We start from the raw sequence: 21,074 nt of genomic DNA on the forward strand, positions 1-21,074 counted from the left end.
GCTGGCCCTGGCTCTTGGAAGTTTCCTGGCCTCGGTCTGGCCAGTGGTCAGTGGTGCAACTAATTTATGCAGTGCCAGGGCGCAACTGGGCCTGGGCTGAGTTTGGGGGCGGCGCTGGCAATCGCTGGTTGCTCTTTTGATGTGAATAATCTCTGGATTAAGCACATTAATCCGTTGTGCTATCATTTTAACACTTTTGTGCTCTCTCCACTGATTTTTTGTTCACAGTTTTGCGTCAAGCTGTCAAGGTCCATCAGCCGTATCATGGGAGTTGAGATGGAAAAGTGTGAAACTTATTTTGTAAATCCCAATTTAGGTATAGCAACTATAAATTATATATATTAACTGGTCAGTTTTTATTATAACTAAGTAGAAAGTGCTTGTATTTAATTGTTTTTGTATGTGAAACAAACTGTAATAATCCTTTATGGCTGTCTTCTGGAAAACTATTTGCATTTAAATATTTTAAAAATAATTAAAAATAACATAAATTAAATAATTATATTTGCTTCACAATAAAAGAATTTCGGCCAATCCATTGGATGCATTTAGATTACAAAAATATACATTTTTTAAAGTGTTTTCGACAGTTTTCTAGGTCTACTTTTGAATGAATTTTGCTGTGACAAATGACAGCAAGAAATTAAGGAAATAATTTATTTGTATGCCAGATGAAACGCAGAATTGATTACCTGTGGAGTGATTTAAGGAACATGTTTTTCTCGGCATAGAACTTCTATGATGGAAGGGAACATACGGTAGAATAAACATAAGCCCCTGTTTAGTTTCTCCATTGCTAAAAGTTTTTTGAATTAAATTATACTTACACTAATTTGTTTGTGCAACATTTAAGCACTTTCCCTTATAGAGTATCTTTGCTTCGTGGAGCTGGCATCACATTTGTGGCTGGTGTTTTGCCATAATTTGTTGCTTGCAGCTGTGTCGTATGTCAATTGCGGCAAATTAATTAAAAATCTTTCTTTGCCGCTAAAATTTCAATATAAATATACACACAAACATATATACGAGTATATGATATATGTATGTATACTGAATACGCTTTCAATTTATTTTAATGCAGTTTAATTAAAAATGTGCCAAGTTGAGGTCATTTCACTGTTCACGGGGATTTTGTTTGCAGAACTTTTTGTAGCTTTTTCCTTCTTTTTGTTCGGAATTCATTTTTTCGTCTTTTCTCTCAATGACAATTTTATCATTTACACTTTATTTGCGGATTTGGCTGCTTTATTATTAAATACAGCGTCCGCCGGCTGATGGCATGGTCAGCCGTGGCGGAGCTGGCGTCCATTTTGAAAAGTATTTAATAAAAGAAAACAAATGAAACAGGGGACAGTGGCAGCGGCAGCGGCAGGAGCAGAGATGCAAAAATAATGGTTTTAATTAAAATAGCTTGTGTGCGAGGGTCGCTGCAGTTTGGCCTGTAGAATTCGATGGCAGTGCAGCAGGGACATAAGCGTTTAATACGCTTAAAGAGCGTCGTTCGCCTAAGCCCATTGCGGCTACAGCGGTGCCCACAATTAAATGTACATTAAGCGCGCAAAATCTGATTAATTAGGCACACCAGCCTAGGGAAAATTAGTTGCATTAAGTGCAGTTTTGTCAGACGTCAGGAGCGCACCCAACCCCAAAGTAGGCTGCACTTTAAAGCCGCCCCACCGATATGCCATTTGATTTGTGATGGTATAGGTATTGGTATATACATATACATATGTAGGTGTGCGTGTGTGTGTTTGACCACTAATTTATGCACTAATTATGTTGTGTTTTGCTGTCGAGTGTTGTTTGGGGTTCATGAATAATTGAAATGCTCCCTCCCCGCGAGCCCATTAATTAGGCCGCTAAATGTTTTGTTTAGTAATTTGTCGAGGCTATTAAAAGTGCCATCAAAAGTGGGCCATGACAAAGTATAGCACTGTCGTTTCAATCTGTAGCGCCATCAATTGCTGAATCTATCCAAGCTCTGCCAATGGTGGTAGTGTCTGAGCGTATCCCGGACCTTGTCCTGGCTGCGGTCCGTCTATGTATACTCATAAATGGTCAAGGAAATGGAACTGGGCCAGGTCCAGGTGCAGGCACCTGCCCAATCATGCGATCGCTGGAGTGTGTTTGCTTACTGCCACAGCCACAAGATGGTCTGGCTGTGGAAGGGGTAGAGGGCTTTGGCGAATGCTGATAATGACCCAGCATTAACAGCAAGGTAAGGTAAGCGGCAGCATAAGCAGCAGTCAAGCAGCAGGCGTCGCATCTGAGGGAGCAGACCCAAATAAGCACACACCCATACATATATAGATTCTGGGGCGGACTTCCAATGCAATGGCAGTTAACAGACAATTTCGAATTGTCAAGCCCTCCCTGCACACACACACCGACACCAACACACCAACACTCACGCATAAACCACGCACATTTGGGCCTGCATGCAAATATGCAATAATAAAGTAAATAAACGCTTGCCAGCCGCCATTAAGCCGCTAGATGCGAAAACAGGGCACAATCACAGTGAAAACTGAGTAGAAAGAACACGAAATGAACGTCAGCTCGCATAATGATATTAGTGGAAAATAGTTGAAATGGGAATCAATAAATTGGATTACTTACACACATATTAAAGTACTGGGTGTAAATCGAAGGCTTAGGCGACTGCAGCGAGTGTCGCCTGTTGAACTGCATCTATGGCCGGCAGCGTATTGAACATAAAGTGCCTGGCAAACTGGGCGAGGCATGATTGCAAAACACAAGTGCAATTACCTGGCCTGCAGGCGCCACCCACACACACACACACACACACAGGCAACCACATTGCATATTTACACACATCCATACATGTATGTATGTACATATGCATACTGTGAAACATAAGCAGGCTGGCAGCCATGCTTGGTGCCGCAAAGTAGGCAACGATAATGTCATAAATTCAATGAATAAACATAAACGGAAAAGGCAGATACACACACGCATTCCACACTGATTCTACACACACACACACACACACATATAAAGAGCAGCTGCGTGAGTTTGGGTGTTTGCCGCGAAATAAGCAACGACTACAATCCACAGCAGCAGCAGCAGCAACAGCAGCAGCAGCAACAGCAGCAACAACATCAACATCAACGGTGGCAAAATATATATGTATGTATGTATTAGCCCCCAAAGTTTACTAACAAAATTAATTATGCGAATTAAGCGTAGTAAAAGCACTTTAAGCAAGTTCCCTCCCCCCAAAGCGCCAGCACCAAAACCAACACCCTGCTGCCCTGTAGACCACAGCAGTTCCGCAGCTCCTACGGGGCCATAACATGTGGCGCATTTTGTGCGGTGTCATAGAGTGGGGCACAGGAGTGAGGATGGGGTTTTGGGCATGGATGCGGGATGAGGCCAGGACCCGGGGCTCCAGTATTGTTCAATTTATGCGTGTTTGTGTGCGTGTTCCACTCGGGAGTTATACTTGTTGTTCCGCTCGCTCGCTCTCACTCACTGCCTCTGCGGCGCTCGCTGGTCTCTGGTTTTTGCCAGTTAGCAGTTTGTGGGCGCCAAAAGTAGGCCAAGCACCCGGACCTGGCCGAAGTGCAAGCCCCAACAGTCAACAGCCAAGAGGTACGAGTAGCAGCATCTCTGAGCGTAGGCAGCGGCAGTGGCAGAGGCAGCAGGAGCACCAGCAGCACGAGCAGCCTGGAAGTTGTTTATTTAAGTGTGAAATTTAAGTGCAACACTGCGTAATGTGTAGGGCCCGAGCATATTTAGGATTATGACAGTGTATGAGTATCAGCATCAGCAGCAGCCGCAGAGATGAGCGACATCGACTTTAATAACCGTCCTTGCCAAGACGAGAGGTTGGGAGTATGGGAGTACGCCGTAATCATAAATTGACCTGCTAATAGAATATAAAACACAGCTTGAAAAAGCAAACACAACCCCTAGAAAAGAGCAAAGCGAATAACGAAAAATGGCTAACATAAAGGGCGGAAAAAAAGTGTTATTGCACTTTTTCAGAGCACAGAAAACAAACCAACCAAAAAAAAAAACAAAATGAGTGCAAACGGCACTTCGGCGCCGATGCTGACCAAACGAAATAAAACAAATTGTCGCCGAGTGAAGGGGTGGGGGGACAGGACAGCCAGACGCCAGGCCAAATCAGCTAAGAGTTTGGACAGCCATTTAGTTAATTGTTGCCGCGTTATAAATTGAATGAATAAGTACAAATAAAATATCCGTTACTGGCAATAGAGAATCCCAAAAGGATTGGAATATGTTTAGGATTATCTGACAATATGTCATAAAATATCCACTTGTAATTTAACTATTACTAAGTCGTTACATTTACATCATGTTCATCAGCAGAATTTAGCAAGCAATAGTTCTCTGTCAGTCTATTTGGCTTCCAGTAGAACAAATTGAGAGCCTTCGTTTGTAGCATTATTGTATTTCGCACTTCAGCTGCAAGTTCAAACAGACATAGTTAATTGTCGTTGCTCTTTTAATTGAGAACCCTAAATGGAGATACAGCAAACACAAATACCCGATAGCCATAGAAATGGGCGGTTTTTTTTTTGTGCTATATCTAAATATTTCATACACAGTCAATTGAGTTTTGTATGCAAATGAAAAGGATTCTTGTTCTGGTCAATAAATGGATTTTATCAATTTAAATTGAAATGCATATGCAATTTTTAGATATGCTATATCTGTGCTGTAGGGCGGGTGTCGCGACAAAGAATTGATTCATTACAGTGAAACTTAATTAAAGCCCAAAAAAGTGTAGTAGGAGTATGCACCTACTATTAGTAGATTTAAATTAACATTGAACGTGTTGCAATGCAATTTTTGTATGCCCCTTGGCGGAGGGTTAGCAGTAGGCCAAAAGAACTTGCACATTCCCTTCTATAGTGGCATAAATCAACTGTTTATCAATAGAGATTTGCTAACTGAAAAAACAAGCCAAGAGCTCAGTAAAAGTTTCCAAGAAACTTTGCCCCATCTTCGCTCGGACCGATGTAACAGAAAAACTTCAGTCTCAAGTTGAGCCATGACAGTCAGTTTGTGGCCGGTCCAGAGTGCCCCCGAACCCGCACCCGTAGCCGTACCCGAAGCCGAACCCGGATCCGATCCAGCCCCTGACCCGACCGTACCGAAGGCATCAAAATGGACGCTAATTAGCGTGCAAAGTTAAATAAAAATCAGCGAAAATTCAGCTTTCAATGCAGCATGGCATATGGTAAGATAATTAATTAATACTCACTCGCCTGATTGGTGAAAAACGATAGTCGGGGCCGAGGCAATTAGCCAAGTTCTGGGCCCAGGCCAAAGGCAAACATTGAGGAGAACCCTTTGCTGCCGCTGCCCGCTGCCTTGCCTCTGTCTCTGTCCCTGGCTCTGGCTTGGCTTGCTTGGCGGAGCTGCTGCCCACACAACAAAGTGGGTGGCAATGGGTTGATTATACCCTTGAAGGGGGCATACAAAATGTTGATCCAAAGCTGAAATTGCAATGCAGAAAGCTTATATTTGTAAGAGACTGAAAAAGATCAAAATTACGTAGAAAATGAAGTATATAAATTCAATCTATCAAATTTTTCGTTCCGTTGGAGCAACTCCCAAGGCAATTATCTGCTTGCAAGGGTATCAAAAGCTTCGTCATCATAATCTATACTTCTTTTTTTTTTTACTTATTTTTGTTGCTGTTGTTTTTGTTTTGTCGTTGTGTGTACAAAACGTTTTTGCTTTGGCTTTTTATTTGCCCTGCCCTGCTGCTTGCCGCCTTTGCACTATGCTCTCGTGCGGCCTGCTGCTGAGCTTGTTTCTTGAAAAATAATGACTGCACATTAAGGGTACGTCTTCACAGAGATACAGAGATACAGAGAGAGAGAGAGAGAGAGACACACACTCGTACACTCGCATGCTTAGACGAGGCAAGTAAAATGTCAACAAATGACAACAGAAATATGATGCAAATGGCTCATGTAAGTGGTTCTTGCCGCCAACATTTATAAAACAGGACAACTTACAATGCACGAACAGCAACAACATTGGGTACGGCGGGAAGGGGAAGGGGGAAAGGAGTTTGAGCAGACGCCCATGTCTGTCTATGGCAAACAGGAGGAGTCTGAGCTTCTATTTTACTTGGCAATTTTTCATTTCCCATTTCAGTCCGCCCTTCACTTATAATTCCATGTGCTTAGACGCAGCGTGGAATGGGGTGGGCATTTGCTTAATGCAGAATTAGCTTTCATTTATGCATCGCGCATACGCCGCATTGGTTCCGAGCCAGAGTCAGAGTCAGGGACGAGGACAGGCACGGGCACAGGCATTGGCACTGGCTCTGGCATGGGGGATAGCAAAGCGTTCCATTGAAATGCCTTTGGAGACTCTCGACTGCAATTAAAAGCGCATTTAATATAAATTGTTTGAGTGCAATCGCATGCCAAGGACGCTCCAAGTACAAAGGCCCTGAAATGTTGTTCATACCTCTCCTGGCGGCTTCGCTGGATGTTTGAATGCCGCCCTCTATGCCACAATGCGCTGACAAATTGCTGACGAATCTCTGTGGGGAGGCTTCAATTAAGTCTTAAAGGCTAAGGTCCGATTGCAACTGCCTGTATGTGTTTCTCGACGGCGGCTAATCAGCGTTATGTGCGTTAAGTCAACAGCCGCATCAACATTATCATCATTATTTGTACAAAACGAAGGCGGCCAAAACCGCACACGCTTCCCATCCATACGTACACACACACATACAGCTATACAATTTGGCAATTTGTGGCAAACTGCGGTCAACAAAAAGCTGACTGACTGACTGACGGACTGAACCCTGCTGACCAGCCTGACAGTCAGTCAGTTAGTTGGCCTGACTCTTACTGGCCCGTCCTGGCCCATCCTGTCATGCCCGGGCTGCTCATCCACTCGACCACATTGATATTCCACGCTCGATGCCCGCTGCTGTTGCCATTGGTCATTGAAGCTCGACCGCCGCTGTCCTCCTGCTCCCACCCGTTCTCCACTCGCTCTCTTTTCCTGGCCACTAACGATAGATGTCCTTAAGCCAACACACACACACACACACACACACACACAGACACACAGAGACACCCGTATAGCCATAAAAAAATATTTATCTATATAGCGAAATATAGCTGAGTACCCGACTGACTCCCTGCTATCAGGGCAACTTTGTCCAAAAAATGTTGCCAGCACAGAGCCGAGCAGAGCGGAGCAGAGCAGAGCGCTGCTTTGTTAACTTTTTCAGTTTAATGAAATCAATTCACAAGTCACGTTGTTGCTGGACAATAAATACATCAGAGTCCATTTAATAAAATCATGATGTGCACTTTGGGATGATACCCATATACAACAGAGACACACACATGCCCTCGTACTATACATACTCGTATATCATCTATGGGTGGCCTGTATCGTATCGATTCTTATATTGCAAATAACTTTTCGTCTCTCATTCGAATGCGGCATATGGCCTGGCCATACTCCTTCCTCAATCATCAATTCTCTACTCAGCTCTCCTCTATGCTGGTCCATGACCATCCCTTGGAGCGCTCAATTGCTCGATAAGTGCGCGGCAGTGCTAAAACTTAAATCAAAATCCACATTGAGCCACTGCAGCGAGGGATACCAGATTCAGGACTGGCAATTTGTTGCGGCTTTCGGCTTACGTTTTCGGTTCATTATATTGATCTGTGACTTGGCCCGTTTAGCGCTGCCGCTTGCTTTATGTCTTTCGCACACTCATTTCTGTGGGAGTGCCTCGGGAATTTTGTTTTGATAAACATTGCGGTCCCGGAAGCGAGGTGGCCACCGGCTGGAGTGTTGATGGCTGGGGTAAAAATCACCAATTAAAATTGAGATGTCTTGTGTGTGTGAGAGGATGAGGGATTAAGGCTTAGCGTGGTTTAATTTCAACATGTAAATTCTCGTCTTAAATCCTATTCCTGTTCATCTTTTTTTGTTATTAGCTTTAAGCCAGATGGATTAAACTTTTCACATCCCCCCCCTCATTTTTTTTTCAAAGTGGAATGCAAAAATATGCTGATTCTACTCGTATGTGAAGCAAGCAAGCAAACTTTGAAATTAAACGAATGTAAGAATGATCCTATTTCAGGAGTACTATTATATATTATTAGTATATTATATTATTATATATTATTATTATTATATTACAAGAATTGTTAATACAATTTATTAAATTGAAAAATTTAATTAAATTAATTAAATTAATAAAAGGTAACACTTGCCGAATTGCAGAAGTGAAGACATGTTGGCGCAAATAGTAGTGTAGCATCGGAACGTAGATCACAAACTACAGAAGCATCTCTCAACGTAAATAAATGTCTTTACCCTATTGCCAGAAAGCGACTTTCTTCTGCTTTTGTCATCCGACGAGAGCTCTGAGGACGCTGCTTTTGCATTCCTTCAATTCGATCGTCACTATAGCTCGGAAGTTGTTTTTGCTCGAATAATCTTATTGAAGAATCAATTGACCAGCTTTGCAGATCCATTCCTAAAATTGCCAATTAATTTACGAAACTTGTTTTGTTGCTTGCAGCACAGTTGCCTGCTATGCACATTTCCGTTTACTGTTCCCACTTGCAACCATTATTATGTCTAACATGTTTTCTGCTTCTGCGCACTGACATGTGGAACAGCTGTTAAATTTAAAATCATTTGTTCCCAGTATTTGAAATTACTTTTGCGAGTCGCAACAGGAATTATATGCTATTGCACTGGGATCTCTCTTCAATTGGATTTCTAAAACTGTTCTACGCTCAGCTGTTCCCGCTGTGCTCTTTTGTGGCCACGCTCTCTTAGCCCTGACCATAGCCAACTTTGGATGGCTTGGCACCCACGCGGCGAATTGGCCAGAACCCCTCTCTCTCTCTCACACATTCCGAGCGGAAACGACAGCTGGAGCAAACGAATCGGGACGAAGCAAGGCGAGAGCCAGAGCCGAGTAGGACTCTGACGATGGCTTGGGTGCGTGCACAGCCTCCGTGCATATCTGATGGCCAGCGAGCGAATCTGTCAGATGCGTGGCGAACGTTGAATTTAACGGTCGGTTTGGCAGTGAAAGTGGAAAGAAAGCGGTGCACCGCATTGGGCCAACGAATCGTTTTGTGCGCAAAATAAAAAAAAAACATAAAAAAGAAGAAAATTAATACAAAAAAAAATAAAAGTGAAATAAACATAAAGGAAAAACAACAACAAAAAATTTCAAGGAATATAAATACCAAGCAAGCAGTGTGCAAGCAGTGACACTCCAATTAACTAAACATAGTCCCCAGCTAAACTATAGGCATACACTAAGTTCGAGTTGGATTCCTTGGAGTCTTCACAATTTCTGGTAAATTATTCAAGCGAGTTTCTATTTTGTTCCGCTTTTTGTTTGTGTTTTTTTTTGTGTGGGTTTTTTGGGTGTTTTGCTGCCTGCTATCCTGTACCGCCATAAAGTTATACAAATTATAGCCATTCCCAGTGCTTTTTTTGTTGCTTTAAAACTTTTGGTTCACGCAGCGTTCGCATTAAATTTCTTATTTTGTTGTTGGCTGCCGCTTTTTATTTCCTTTCTCCTATTTGTGTGGCACATGCGGCGTATACGCAACGTATCCACTTCTATTGTGTTTGTGTGTATAACCTACATTTCTGCCAGTTTCTCTGACAGACAGGAACTCAGCACTGGGTCTGGGTCTGGCTCTGGCTCTGGTTCTGTTTCTGTTCTGAGCCTGGAAGCGAACCTGTAACTGGAGACTGGTGCTGACTTTGCCAGCTGCTGTCGCTTCTGCGGCGAGTTAATTTTATGGATTTGCGTTGCTTGTTTACTTGGCTTAAATACTGAAAGATCCACAAGTTGGCTACGAATTCGGGCAAAGGGAGGGGCGGCAGCAGACATCAGACAGCAGGCAGCTTGTTGTTTGGCCATTTTTATTAATTTTTGTTGTATTATTATGGCCAAATAGTTGCCCAACCAACTTGGTCCGTATACGTATACGTATACGCTTACGTATACATAACGTTTGTCTTCATCAACTTGGGCTAACTTTTACCAAGTGATTGTTGATTTTGTTTGATTTGCTGTAGCGTTTGCCGCTGCTGTTGCTGTTATTTGATTTTAGTACTTTGGCAAAGTCAACATTCGTTAGCAAAAATTTCGCTCACGTTCCATTCGACCGAGTTCTCGATTTCATGAGTTTTGGATGCTGGTCCTGGTTGCTTTTATTTGCTCCCCTATTCCGCCGCTTAGCCAGCGCACTGCTAGACTCCGTGCCCCAGTCCCAGTCCCAGTTCGTATCCCAGTCACCCAGCACAGTCTGTCTCCCGATCCCAGTCACAGTTGCTGTCTCCGTCTGTCTGTCCCCCGCATCTCTTAATGTTTGTTCTTCTCGCCTCTTGCACTATGCATACTGTCCAATATATAGATATAAATATATACAAATCTATATATATCCATATATATTTAGCTGTTTTGGCAGTGCCAGTGGCACGGAGCTGCGGGGGTTGGAGGATGGGCTAAGCTTTGCTGTCCTTAAGATTATTTATGCGGTGATTAGCTGCGCTGAATTATTGCTGAAATTATCAAGTGTGCTATAAAATTTCACTGCCATTTATTTGCACAACTTTTAGCGGGGCTCACGTACTAACCGAACACCCCACTCCGCATGGTTCCCATGGATCCAATCCACAGCCACCCACTCCGCTCAATGGTGTCTCATGTGTATCGTTGTCTCGGTTTTGGTTTCGGTTTCGGGTGCGTGCGGTGCGGTGCGAGTGAGTGTAACAAATTGCCAGAGTTTGATTTTTAAGTGTGAAATATGGTACAAGAAAATTGGATTAATTACACTGGGGTTCGCTTGCATTGTGCTTGAACATTTAAAAGCCAACATCAGATCTTTTGGTGTTGTCTAAGGTGGATGCTGCTCTTTTATTTCTTTGAAATTTTTGGTCGTTGATTACTTCATTGACTTTCTATATTTTTGTAAGACAATTCACTAGGAAACTGCTTTTTATTTCTGCGAATTTACTGCAAATGATAATAAGCTAAAATATTATAAGCTAATAAGCTGCTACATCTCTTATTTTGGATTAAAATGTCCAAAGGATATAAATAACTTTCCGGGAATATTATCGTTTACTGTTTCTCTTTGCAAGCATATTCCAAGGGAAGATTATTATTCTCTTGCCTCTCTTATTACATGGAATCTGCTTTTAGCTCTGTGCTTTCATTCTTGCTTTAATGTTTTGCTCTTTTTTAATCCTGTTTCCATTTGAATGCATCCAAGAAATTTCAAAGACCAGTTTAATTGCTTTGAATTATTATTAGGTGAAAGCTCATTGCTGGTAAAAGTATTTCTGAATGCTTGAAACCTTTACTGCATTTAAATCTTGTTTTTTTTATTGCAATCGCTTATCATTTTCCAGGAAATTTCCCAAAGATGTTTATCTACTTAGCTCTATTATTAATTAATCTGCTTTGCTTAGTTTACTCTAGCCACAATGGCCAGTGGCCAGAGCATCCTTAGCCTGTAATGGTAAACAAGGATTATCATTTGAGTTGCAAAGTGTGGGAAATGAGATTTGCCATCATCTGCTTGCTTCTCGGAGCCAGTCCTGCCCCCGGGTTCTCTGCGAGCTCACTCCCAACTAATTGCCTAAGCCCTAACCTCACAGTGAACCTGAGTTCGGGCGCCGACCTCCGTACAGATTAATTACATTTAAATAAACACGAATAGATGCAAACATGACCAATGCCACAACAGTTACATGCACAACAATACTCGTAACAACGGGCAGACAGCTCAATTCAATTGAATTCAATTCCACTTTGGTCTCGGCGGCTACTTTAAGCTGATTACCGCAGAAGGGGGAGACATTCCACAGAAAGGAGGAGCAGGAGGAGGAGGGTGGCACTGCGAGAAGCCTCAACCGAATGGAGTTATAAATTTCAATGAGCTTGCCAAACACACACAAACAAAAACAAAATCATTAACTTTTGTTGCAAAACCAGCAAATTCTGTTTTCCACTTTGCCGTTTGCTGTGAAAGGAAATGTTGTACATTTGATGTGGGTAGCACGAGGCGGCACCCCAAACCCATCCAGGCCAAACAGCGGCGGATAGTGCGGAAATTTGTATTATATCTTTAGTAAATGAAAGTCAAAGCCGAATTTAATGCTGGGATTAGTGATAACACCAATGAAGATGGCACACTGGACAAGCAGACAGGCAGGCAGGCAGAAGGACACACAGCCAGGCCCCGAGTCCAGACCGTTTGCATATGGAAAATGCCTAATGATTTATGACTGGGTTGAGTCGGCAAAGTTCTGTCCACTGCCGATTGGTGGTGAAAAGCGTGAAAAACTGTCTGCCACATGGAAAATCACAGGCTCTGGGTGTGAGTGAGGTGGGCTAGGGGTTGGGTGCTGGACGTGGGACGTGGGAGCTGCGGAATGCTGAAAAAGTAAATTCAATTTTACGTTTCACAACTCAGCATGATTTCTATCAAAGCTGGGGACTCTGTATCCTACCTCTGGCCCACATTGTGTACCGCAAACTGATTGCTTTTGGTGGTCCCTCGTCTGTCCCTGCTACAGCTCCAGCCCCTGCCCCAGTGCCAGCCCCTGACCCTTCTGTCTGGGTGTATGGGCGGGTCTGTAGAGCCCTCACCCAAAGCAGGCTACAACATACAACAAAAAATCACTAAAAACTTGTGAAAAAGCATCAAAGCGCACTTTCTGAGCTCGGAGCGAAAGTTGGGCTTGTTCGGGCTATTAAGGTTGTTGCTGTTGTTCTTGTTGCTGGTGAAAGTTAAGAACTTTTCAAGTGAGTTTTGCGGCTTGGTTTAGGGCATCATCGGACGACGAGTATTGGCAAAATTGCTTTCAGCTACTTGGCCTGTCTCGGCTGAAGTACTCGTATTTATGCACTTTTAATGAGAGTCGCTTGTGGAAATGTTTCTGCTAATACAGGAAATTAATAAGTTAAGTAGCCATTAGGTGCTCGAGTGCAAAGTTCAATCGTTGAACTTTCTCGAACTTTGCCAGTGGATGGAGCATACGCCGCCCCCCCTCAGACAGACAAGACAAGAGTCTCTTGGAATCCCCTGAGTGAGCTCTCTGATTTTTTGGCTGCTCCTCCTCCGGCTGCTGCTGCTGCTTCTGCTGCTGGTGCTTAAGCCGCGTTTTATTTTCACTGCCAGCCAGCAAGTGCAGTCATCTGTGAAAATATTGGCAAGACTCAAACAGCGCCAGCATTTGACATAAATCCTTATTATCCTTTTGTGCACAAATTGACATTGCACTTGTAAGGCGATTGCTGAATCAGTCTCAGTCTCAGTTCCCCCACCCCCCTGCTGACGTCTTCTTGCTGGCTTTCAACTTTTGTCTGTGGCTTTGTTTTCCAGCCAGCAGCAATTGTTGGCTGCTCTGGAGGAGCTGGCTGGCCCAAGCTGGAGCAGAAGCCGACAAATGCTGGAAGACCTGCCAGGTCTGGCATTGGCACGTCTTGCCACTTAATTGACACAGACACGGCTTATGTGGCCGCCGCCATAAAGTGCACGAAATTAAAATTCATAATGTTGACTTTAATGGAGCTAATGCTGAAATATCAAAGCTGCTGGCTTAGGTGCCAGCTCGCACATCTCATAGATTAGCCTGGCTGCCATGTACTCGCATGTCGGCGCCAAGTCATGCCGAACCGAGCCGAACAGGGCCCAAAAATCGTCTTCTTCTTAGGCTTCTTCCTGCCTGGCTGCCAGCCTGCTGCCTGGAGTTTTATTATGCGACACACAGCCTCCTTCGGGCCCCACCTATCTAGGGGACGCACAACTTTGACGTTATTAAATTATGCGGAGATTTGCGCACTTTTTTTTTTTTCTTAGCATTTTTCGGCAAGCCTCTTGACGTTTTTAATGATGAGCCAGAGAGTTCTCCGGCTGCTGCTCCCCTGATGCTCCCCTGCTGCTCCCCTGCTGCTCTCCTGCTGCCTGACTGACTAGGCCAAAATTAAATTATTTTATTGCCGGAAATTCATTAAATCATGCTTTTATGCAATTTCCCAGACTACATTTCTGGCATACTCAAGTGGGAATCTGTCAATTCCTCGCCCTATTGGCCTTGATGGACAGAACGACAGGACAGCCTGTCGGAATTTTTGCGCCCCACTGCCTCCCACGCCCACGGGGCCAGACTTTGATTAGTACGTGCCGTTGTTAACATTTCTATTATGCCTATAATAACATTTATTTCGTTGTTTACTCGGCCAGTGCCAGTGCCAGGGCTTGGGCCTGAATCGATTGAGTTGTGATCTATTTCCAGACACATGCTCTCTAAGCACCAAAAGCCCCTGACAACGAGACATAGCCCAAAACAATGCAAATCTGACACTGCCAGAGGAGCGGAATTTTATTTATGTTTTCAGTGGGGGAAAAAAGACGCGAACACAGAAAGGGGGGAGGCTGAGCCGAAAGCCGAAAGCTAAGTCTCGAAACAAAACAAAAAAAAACCGGCAAGACCGAAAAACCCAAACAATCATCAAAATAGAATCATAAAAACAGTTAGCGGCGATCATAAATTTGGCGCACAAAAGCATAAAAACTGTGCCACGTGGCATAAAAATGGCTGTTCCTTGTGCATTCTGCAACCTCTCCAATTCATACATATACGAATGCGAATACATATAGCTAGATATATGGCCTCGACATTTGTTGGCCGAGTAATCCCTGCAAATCAGCAGTTTTCCAGTTGTGGGGACACATACTCGCACAGTTCGTCTAATAAATCTCGCAACAATAAAAAAAAATTTACATTTTTATAGGAACAGCAGTCAGAAGAAATCGTTAGTCAATACAATCAATAGCGGGCCACAGGACACACACACACACACACACACAGCAGACGCGGTACAATTTAATATTAGATTCGATCAGGGCTTACCTTGTGTACTACATATGTGTAATGCCCATGAAATTGCATGGCCGAAATGGTCTGGCTGGCTAATACAATATTCATATAATTTCGTCTGGAAAATACATCATTAAAATGCTAATGGAATTTATTTATCTATTAAATGAGGGCTGTATCGTTGGCCAGATATTATTTATAGAGAGAAACGCAGAGGCAGAGCTAAATAAATCATAAAAGTTGCCAAGAGAAAACACCAAAATAAATTCGCCACACTTACACTAATTCCTGTAATTTGCCACACACACACAGACAGACACAGACACACCCGCTTGACATAACCACTCCTCCCATATTACATGAATAAAATATAACAAAAATTGCGTTAATTTTTTAGCATGTTCCATGACCAACAATTTTTCTATTTCCACAAAGCTCTCATGGCTCCCCCGGTGATTCGTGCAACAACAGCGATAGAGAGACAGAGGCAGGGACAACAAATTTAAGTACTTGACATGAACATTTTCAACAAACCTCAAACCAACGGCAACAGCAACAGCAACAACAACCACAGTAATGGCCATCTGTAAAATTAAACTTGTGGCGCAACGCACGCGAAAATTTGTGCTCCACTGGCCAACAAAAGGGAGCAACCCGCCCAACAGTCCCCAACCACCCAGCCATCCCCCGTTGATGCTGCCTGCATCAGTGTGGCTGCCTGCTGATGTTTATCATAACCGCCTACAAGAGCCACAATGACAAGAACCACAGCAAGGGAAGCACCACCAGCAGCAGAACCAGTACCAGAAGCAGCAGCATCAACAGCAACAATATGGTCGACCATTGCCGCACCCAGACAAATAATTTGCTGGCAGGCGTAGCTAATGACCAACTCGTGTAAGTGCGCTGGCTGGCTAGAGGGATGGATGGGGGGATGGATGGATGGATGGTTGGCTGTGACGGGGACTAGGATGAAAAATCAGGACAGCACAGCCCGGCTCAGTGTATCCACCACCGACACCACAACCGAAAAAAAGAACAACGGAAAAAACAACATGCAACAATCACAAGTTTGGTTACAAGCAAAATGATGGGCATGAATTCATCATGGGAGTGCTTGTAGAGCCACCAGCTTGGACTGGGACACTGTCCCAGATATTCCCATCCCAATGCCCAACCGCCCGCCCACTCCATTAAATCTATGTCGTGGCGAATTTTAAAATAAAGTAACGAAACATAGTACGGCTACACTCGCAAAAAAATATGTGCTTAAATGAATCTAAATAAGAGCAAAGAATATTTTGCATGCACATCCTTCAAGATTGCTTTTCAATAATAGTAACAATAATAAGTATCTGGCAGCCACTTCTATGTACTTGAAATCCATCAAAGAGAGTGTATATACCGTTGCGAATTTGATTCTGACATTCCCAGCAAAAGACGCATTGTTTCTCCGAGTGTAGCTGTGGGAAGATGCAGAGAAGAAGAGATAGGGACTGGCTGTGAGATTGAGTGGGGCAGAGAGAGAGATAGAGAGAGAGGCGACGTCGTTCGCTAATTTTATGCTCTTTTGTGATTTCTGTGCTGGACACACCCTGTGGGCATGTTTAGTGTCCTTTCACTTTCCCAGTAAATGCAAACTTTGCGCGCTTTTGTCATTAGCGTTGATAGCTGTAACGTGAACAGGAAGCCAGCAAAACGGGGGACGGGCAATGGGTGAATCCGCGGCAAAACGAGACTGAGACGAACAGACTGGAGAAGAGAGAGAGAGAGAGACCTGAAAGCTCCTTGCTGCCTGCCTGCCTGCCTGCCTTTTTGGCCGCTTTTCATGTGTTTTTGGCGCCGTTTGCCCCCCTGTTCTTCTTGTCGTTGTCATTGGGTTTGTGGTCCCCAACAGTTTGGTTACTTTTAATGAGCGGGGCGTGGCTCGTGGCATAAAACATTTCGCGTAGGAGGGAGCGGCGGGTGTGCGGTGCGGTGCTCTCATTAAGTTGCGGTAGTACTGTTTTATTCCGCTCCGCTCTCACTCATTTTTCGCCTAATGAAAGTGAATTATTAAACGAGAGCCAAGCAGCCGAATGGCAGCCGCTGAATGTGTAATCCCTGACCCAGCTACTTGTCATAAGTATCTGGCAGCCACTTCTATGTACTTGAAACTTACTCTGGCAAAAATAAACCAAAAACCCTCTGCTCATGTTAGATCTGACATCGTGACAACGGCAGCCTCAAACAACAACAACAAAAAAACGGGTTCCATTGACCCCTGTTTCGCTGCCAGCCAAAACCCCAGCTTCGGTCTTCGGTCCCCCAACATCAAAGGCATTCCGCCAGGACGAAAGTGGGTAACCCACTTACAAAAACTGAAACAAAATCAAATTGGGCCTCGCCCTCTGTGGCGTTGCTAATTAAAGTGCCGGCGTCTAGCCGCCCAGGCAGACACATGTGGCCTGCTGCTCCTCCTCCTCCTGCTTCTGCATATCAAATTTGTATGTAAATGACAAGTTCTTCAAGAAGTTTCACAAAAATTCATAAAGTTGGGTGTTCGGATTGGGGATTTACCCACACCTACGCTTTCCAGTTTGCCAAGCAACTACAATTTTATAAATTTTATAATATCATCCAATTTGCAATTGGCCAGCACCGACAGCTTTATTTAAAAAAGGTTCTTACATTTATTCCTATATTGGAATATGGGACAACATACCTATGTGATATAGCAATCCCATCCTGAAGTGTGCATTCATAGAGCATGTGATGTCGAAATATATAGAACCCTTTTCAAGTACTTATAAATAAAACAAAATTACACACAGGCAAAGTGAAGAGTTCCTGGCACAGGAAACTTTGCACGGAATGCAAGCTTAGTATATACCCACCCACATATACATACATACATATCTACATACATATGGGAATATCATTAAATTTGCAGTCGTTTTTAATTTATGTCCAAGATAAAAGCAACAGCTTAGCCCCGGGGCAACAGGCAGCTGCCGTTGCAGGCAAGTAGCAATATTAAATATGTTATAAATAAATCAACTAGCGAAGGCATAAATAAATAATGGTCGATGTCAACTGGCGATGTCTGTGCAGGCTGCTCTCAATCTTAGTGCGGTTAGGCTTCCTTTGGTTTGGTTTGGTTTGGTTTTGTTTAATTTCATTTCGGCTTTTTTTCTTTCTGTTGTGCAACAAACAACTGTGCAAATATTTGAGCAGCCACAAGGCGTCGTTGTGCTTTGCGAAGCAAAACAAATTACTTTTAGTTATTGCTTTAAATAGTTTGTGCAGCAATTTATGCAAATGTTTGAACAATCGCCGAGGCAGATTGGGTGTGCGTTCGCTGCTCGGCTCTGTCTCCCTCTGGCTCTGCTCTGCTCTGCGTTCTGTGGTGGAGTTTTCTTTAATTAGTGCACCAAACTGTGCCACAGACGGGAGCTGCGGGGTGGCGAGTTGTGTGTGTGTGTGTGTGTGTGTGAGTGTGCGGCTGTGTAGGTGTAATGGTATTTTCAGCATAATTGCAATGGCAGGCGTCTCATTTGAAAGTTTTGGCAGCGTCAGCTTCAGCCGCAGCCAAAGCAAAAGCAAAAGCAAACCTAGCAACATCAGCAGTAGCAGTAGCAGCACTAGCAACAGTAACTAAACATACACACGCATACTAAAGTAATCTATGCCATGCATGCCATGTTAGAGGCACTCTCACACGTACATGGATACGCGTTTGTGCAACAACTTGGCGGCTTGCTTTCGCAAATTTGCAAATATTTCACTTGCAGCGCCTCAAGTTATGCTACACTAATTTGCAGGGCGTTGCTTTTGTAGCTGCCACTAATTAGCGTCTAATGCGGCAGCATCGTCAGCGAAAGTTCTAAAATAATGAACCATGTCCCAGTGCCTGTTCCTCCCCTTAAGCTATGCCAGAAATTATGACATCGAAAGTAACCTGATTCGTGATCAAGACGCTAGAATGGGGTGGGCGAAGGGTCCCATAAAAATCACATAAAAACCGTGGCAGCACATAAAAATCAACTCTTGCTAAACGGCCATGCATACTCGTAAAACTTGACAATTTGTTGGTCGAAACTTCTCACTGAAAGCGCACCCCAGCCGGGCAGCGCTGGTCTGGTCAAGTACAAGTATTTTGCAAAACAATACGCCATTTAACTGCTTCAATTTGAGTTTGGTTGTAAAACTTCTGCTTCTCTACTCTCGAGGAGAGCCCTCGCCTACCCTATAGCCCATACATATATAAGTATTTGGGTGTGCGTGCGTAACCTTTGCACCAACGAAACAAAGGGGAGCGGGGCGATGGAAGGAACAAAGCAAAAAAAAAAAAGAAAGAATTGCTTGCCAAGTTTATTAAAAGTTGCGGCAAGCTGCAGACACAGTGCGAACTCTGGCCTGGAGGACGCTGAGAGCCAAGGAAGTGTGCGCTGACAGCCAGCAACTGACAAATGCCAACGCTAACTCACTCAACTCCACGCAAAATAAAATAAAAAATGCTAAAAACGCCAAGAAGAAAGATTTCAAGTTTCCTCTTTTCCATCATTTTTTTCCCTTTATTTTTCTTGTTGTTATTTTTTTGTGTGTGTGTGTTTGCCTGTCTGTGTGTGTTTCTTTTTCGCTGATTTTTTTTTTCGTTTGCATCTTGCCTTTTGGCAGCATCTTTGAGCGGTTTTTTATTATTATTATCTTTGACCTGGACTGGGGTGGGCCCTCCGCTGCTCCTCTCCTCTCCGGTTCTTGCCTTTTCCATGTTTCTCAATTTTTATTTATGGGTAAAGTTTTTGGCGCTTTCTTATGCATTTTCTGCGTGCGCTTCGTTTATGCGTGTGTATGTGTGTGTGTGTGTGTGTGTGTGTGTTTCTGGGTCAGTGGGTATTACTATATACATACATACATTTATTGTAATATGGAACCGTAATGGTACTTTTACCATGATGCACTTTAAGAGCATACGGGATCCATTACTGGACCCAAAGTTTGATTTTCGTTCTTTGAGAGTTTCAAGTTTGGTTATGGAAATGTTTTCCAGTGAGTACCCTTTGTTTTATTATTTGTCTGTATTATTTTCCATTATATATTTATATTTATAACTTTAAATTTATTCTCCTTCTCCTAACAAAAACTCTGTACCTATACTTCTCGTCAGTTCTCTCTACGAGCCAGAGGATGCCCTGCCAATAACTATCAAACATCTGTGAAGCTTGCAGAGCACAGCAAACAATGTGCAATTGGCAAATGTTTGGCCAACTGAAGCTTCACAATCGAATGTCAGTCACACAGTCCATCGGCTTGGGCAACTATTGGGGCTTCTATTTCTCTGGGCTGCTCTGGGGCTGGAATGCCTTCGCAGTGCGTCTCGGACCAGCACTTGGGGCTGGAGAGCGCTGACGGTGACGATGCCTCGACGATGCTGATGTCGATTTAGGTGGATACTTGTCTGGGCTTTGGCAAAACGCTTCTGATTGAACACAACAATTTTGAAATTGGCAAACACACATGAACCCAAACACACAGCCAGACTAGAGGGGGAGTTGGGACACTGTTCGTGGGAGTGGTGCGGAACTATGTACACGTTCGTATTACGTGCTGGTGACAACGAAGCCATTGAAAAACTTAAACAGTTCCCTGGGCTCTGTGTTCTGGGCTCCCAGCATGTCCTGGCGCGCCGAGTCAATCAATTGGCAGAAATTCGCATCTGTTCGGACTGTGCCCCTGTTTGCCCCTGTTTGACTGCTGTGCTTGTCTGTGCCTGTGCCTGTCTGTGCGCTTGTCTGTGTTCGGGTATGTCGATGTCTCGCATTTCCGGCACATTGCCGTTAAATGATTTTTAGCAAAAATCGTGCGGACATGACACACTCAAGTGGCTACCGATGCCACCACTCCACACCACACCACTCCACTCCAGTTCAGTCCACCCCAATCCGTTTGCCACTCTCCATCAACCCCTGGCATTGCATCTTCAGAGCACGTGATTGCTCAGCTCTTGGCATCTGCCTATCGATGGATGTACTGAGCCGTGTCAAGTAGCGGAGTACGACAGAGAGGCAATCTCAAGTAATTTCCATTAAGTAAGTGTTTTGGCACTTAAACTTCGAATGCATTGGCATTGGCTGTGATTGCATTAGGCGACAAGTGGGTGCCGGAGTGGTAATGCCGAG

General features: G+C 43.8%; 1 protein-coding gene across 1 annotated transcript in view; it reads left to right on the forward strand.

The window, feature by feature from the left end:
- Nucleotides 1-9,037: 9,037 nt before the first annotated feature.
- LOC111067620 overlaps nt 9,038-21,074 on the forward strand; it is a 46,347-nt gene continuing 34,310 nt past the window's right edge. The window contains exon 1 of the mRNA XM_022356802.2: nt 9,038-9,364. The gene's annotated coding sequence lies outside the window, so the exon portion shown is untranslated. The remainder of the gene's footprint in view (nt 9,365-21,074) is intronic.

Source organism: Drosophila obscura, unplaced genomic scaffold (assembly GCF_018151105.1).
Source record: "Drosophila obscura isolate BZ-5 IFL unplaced genomic scaffold, ASM1815110v1 contig_150, whole genome shotgun sequence".
NCBI lineage: Eukaryota > Metazoa > Arthropoda > Insecta > Diptera > Drosophilidae > Drosophila > Drosophila obscura.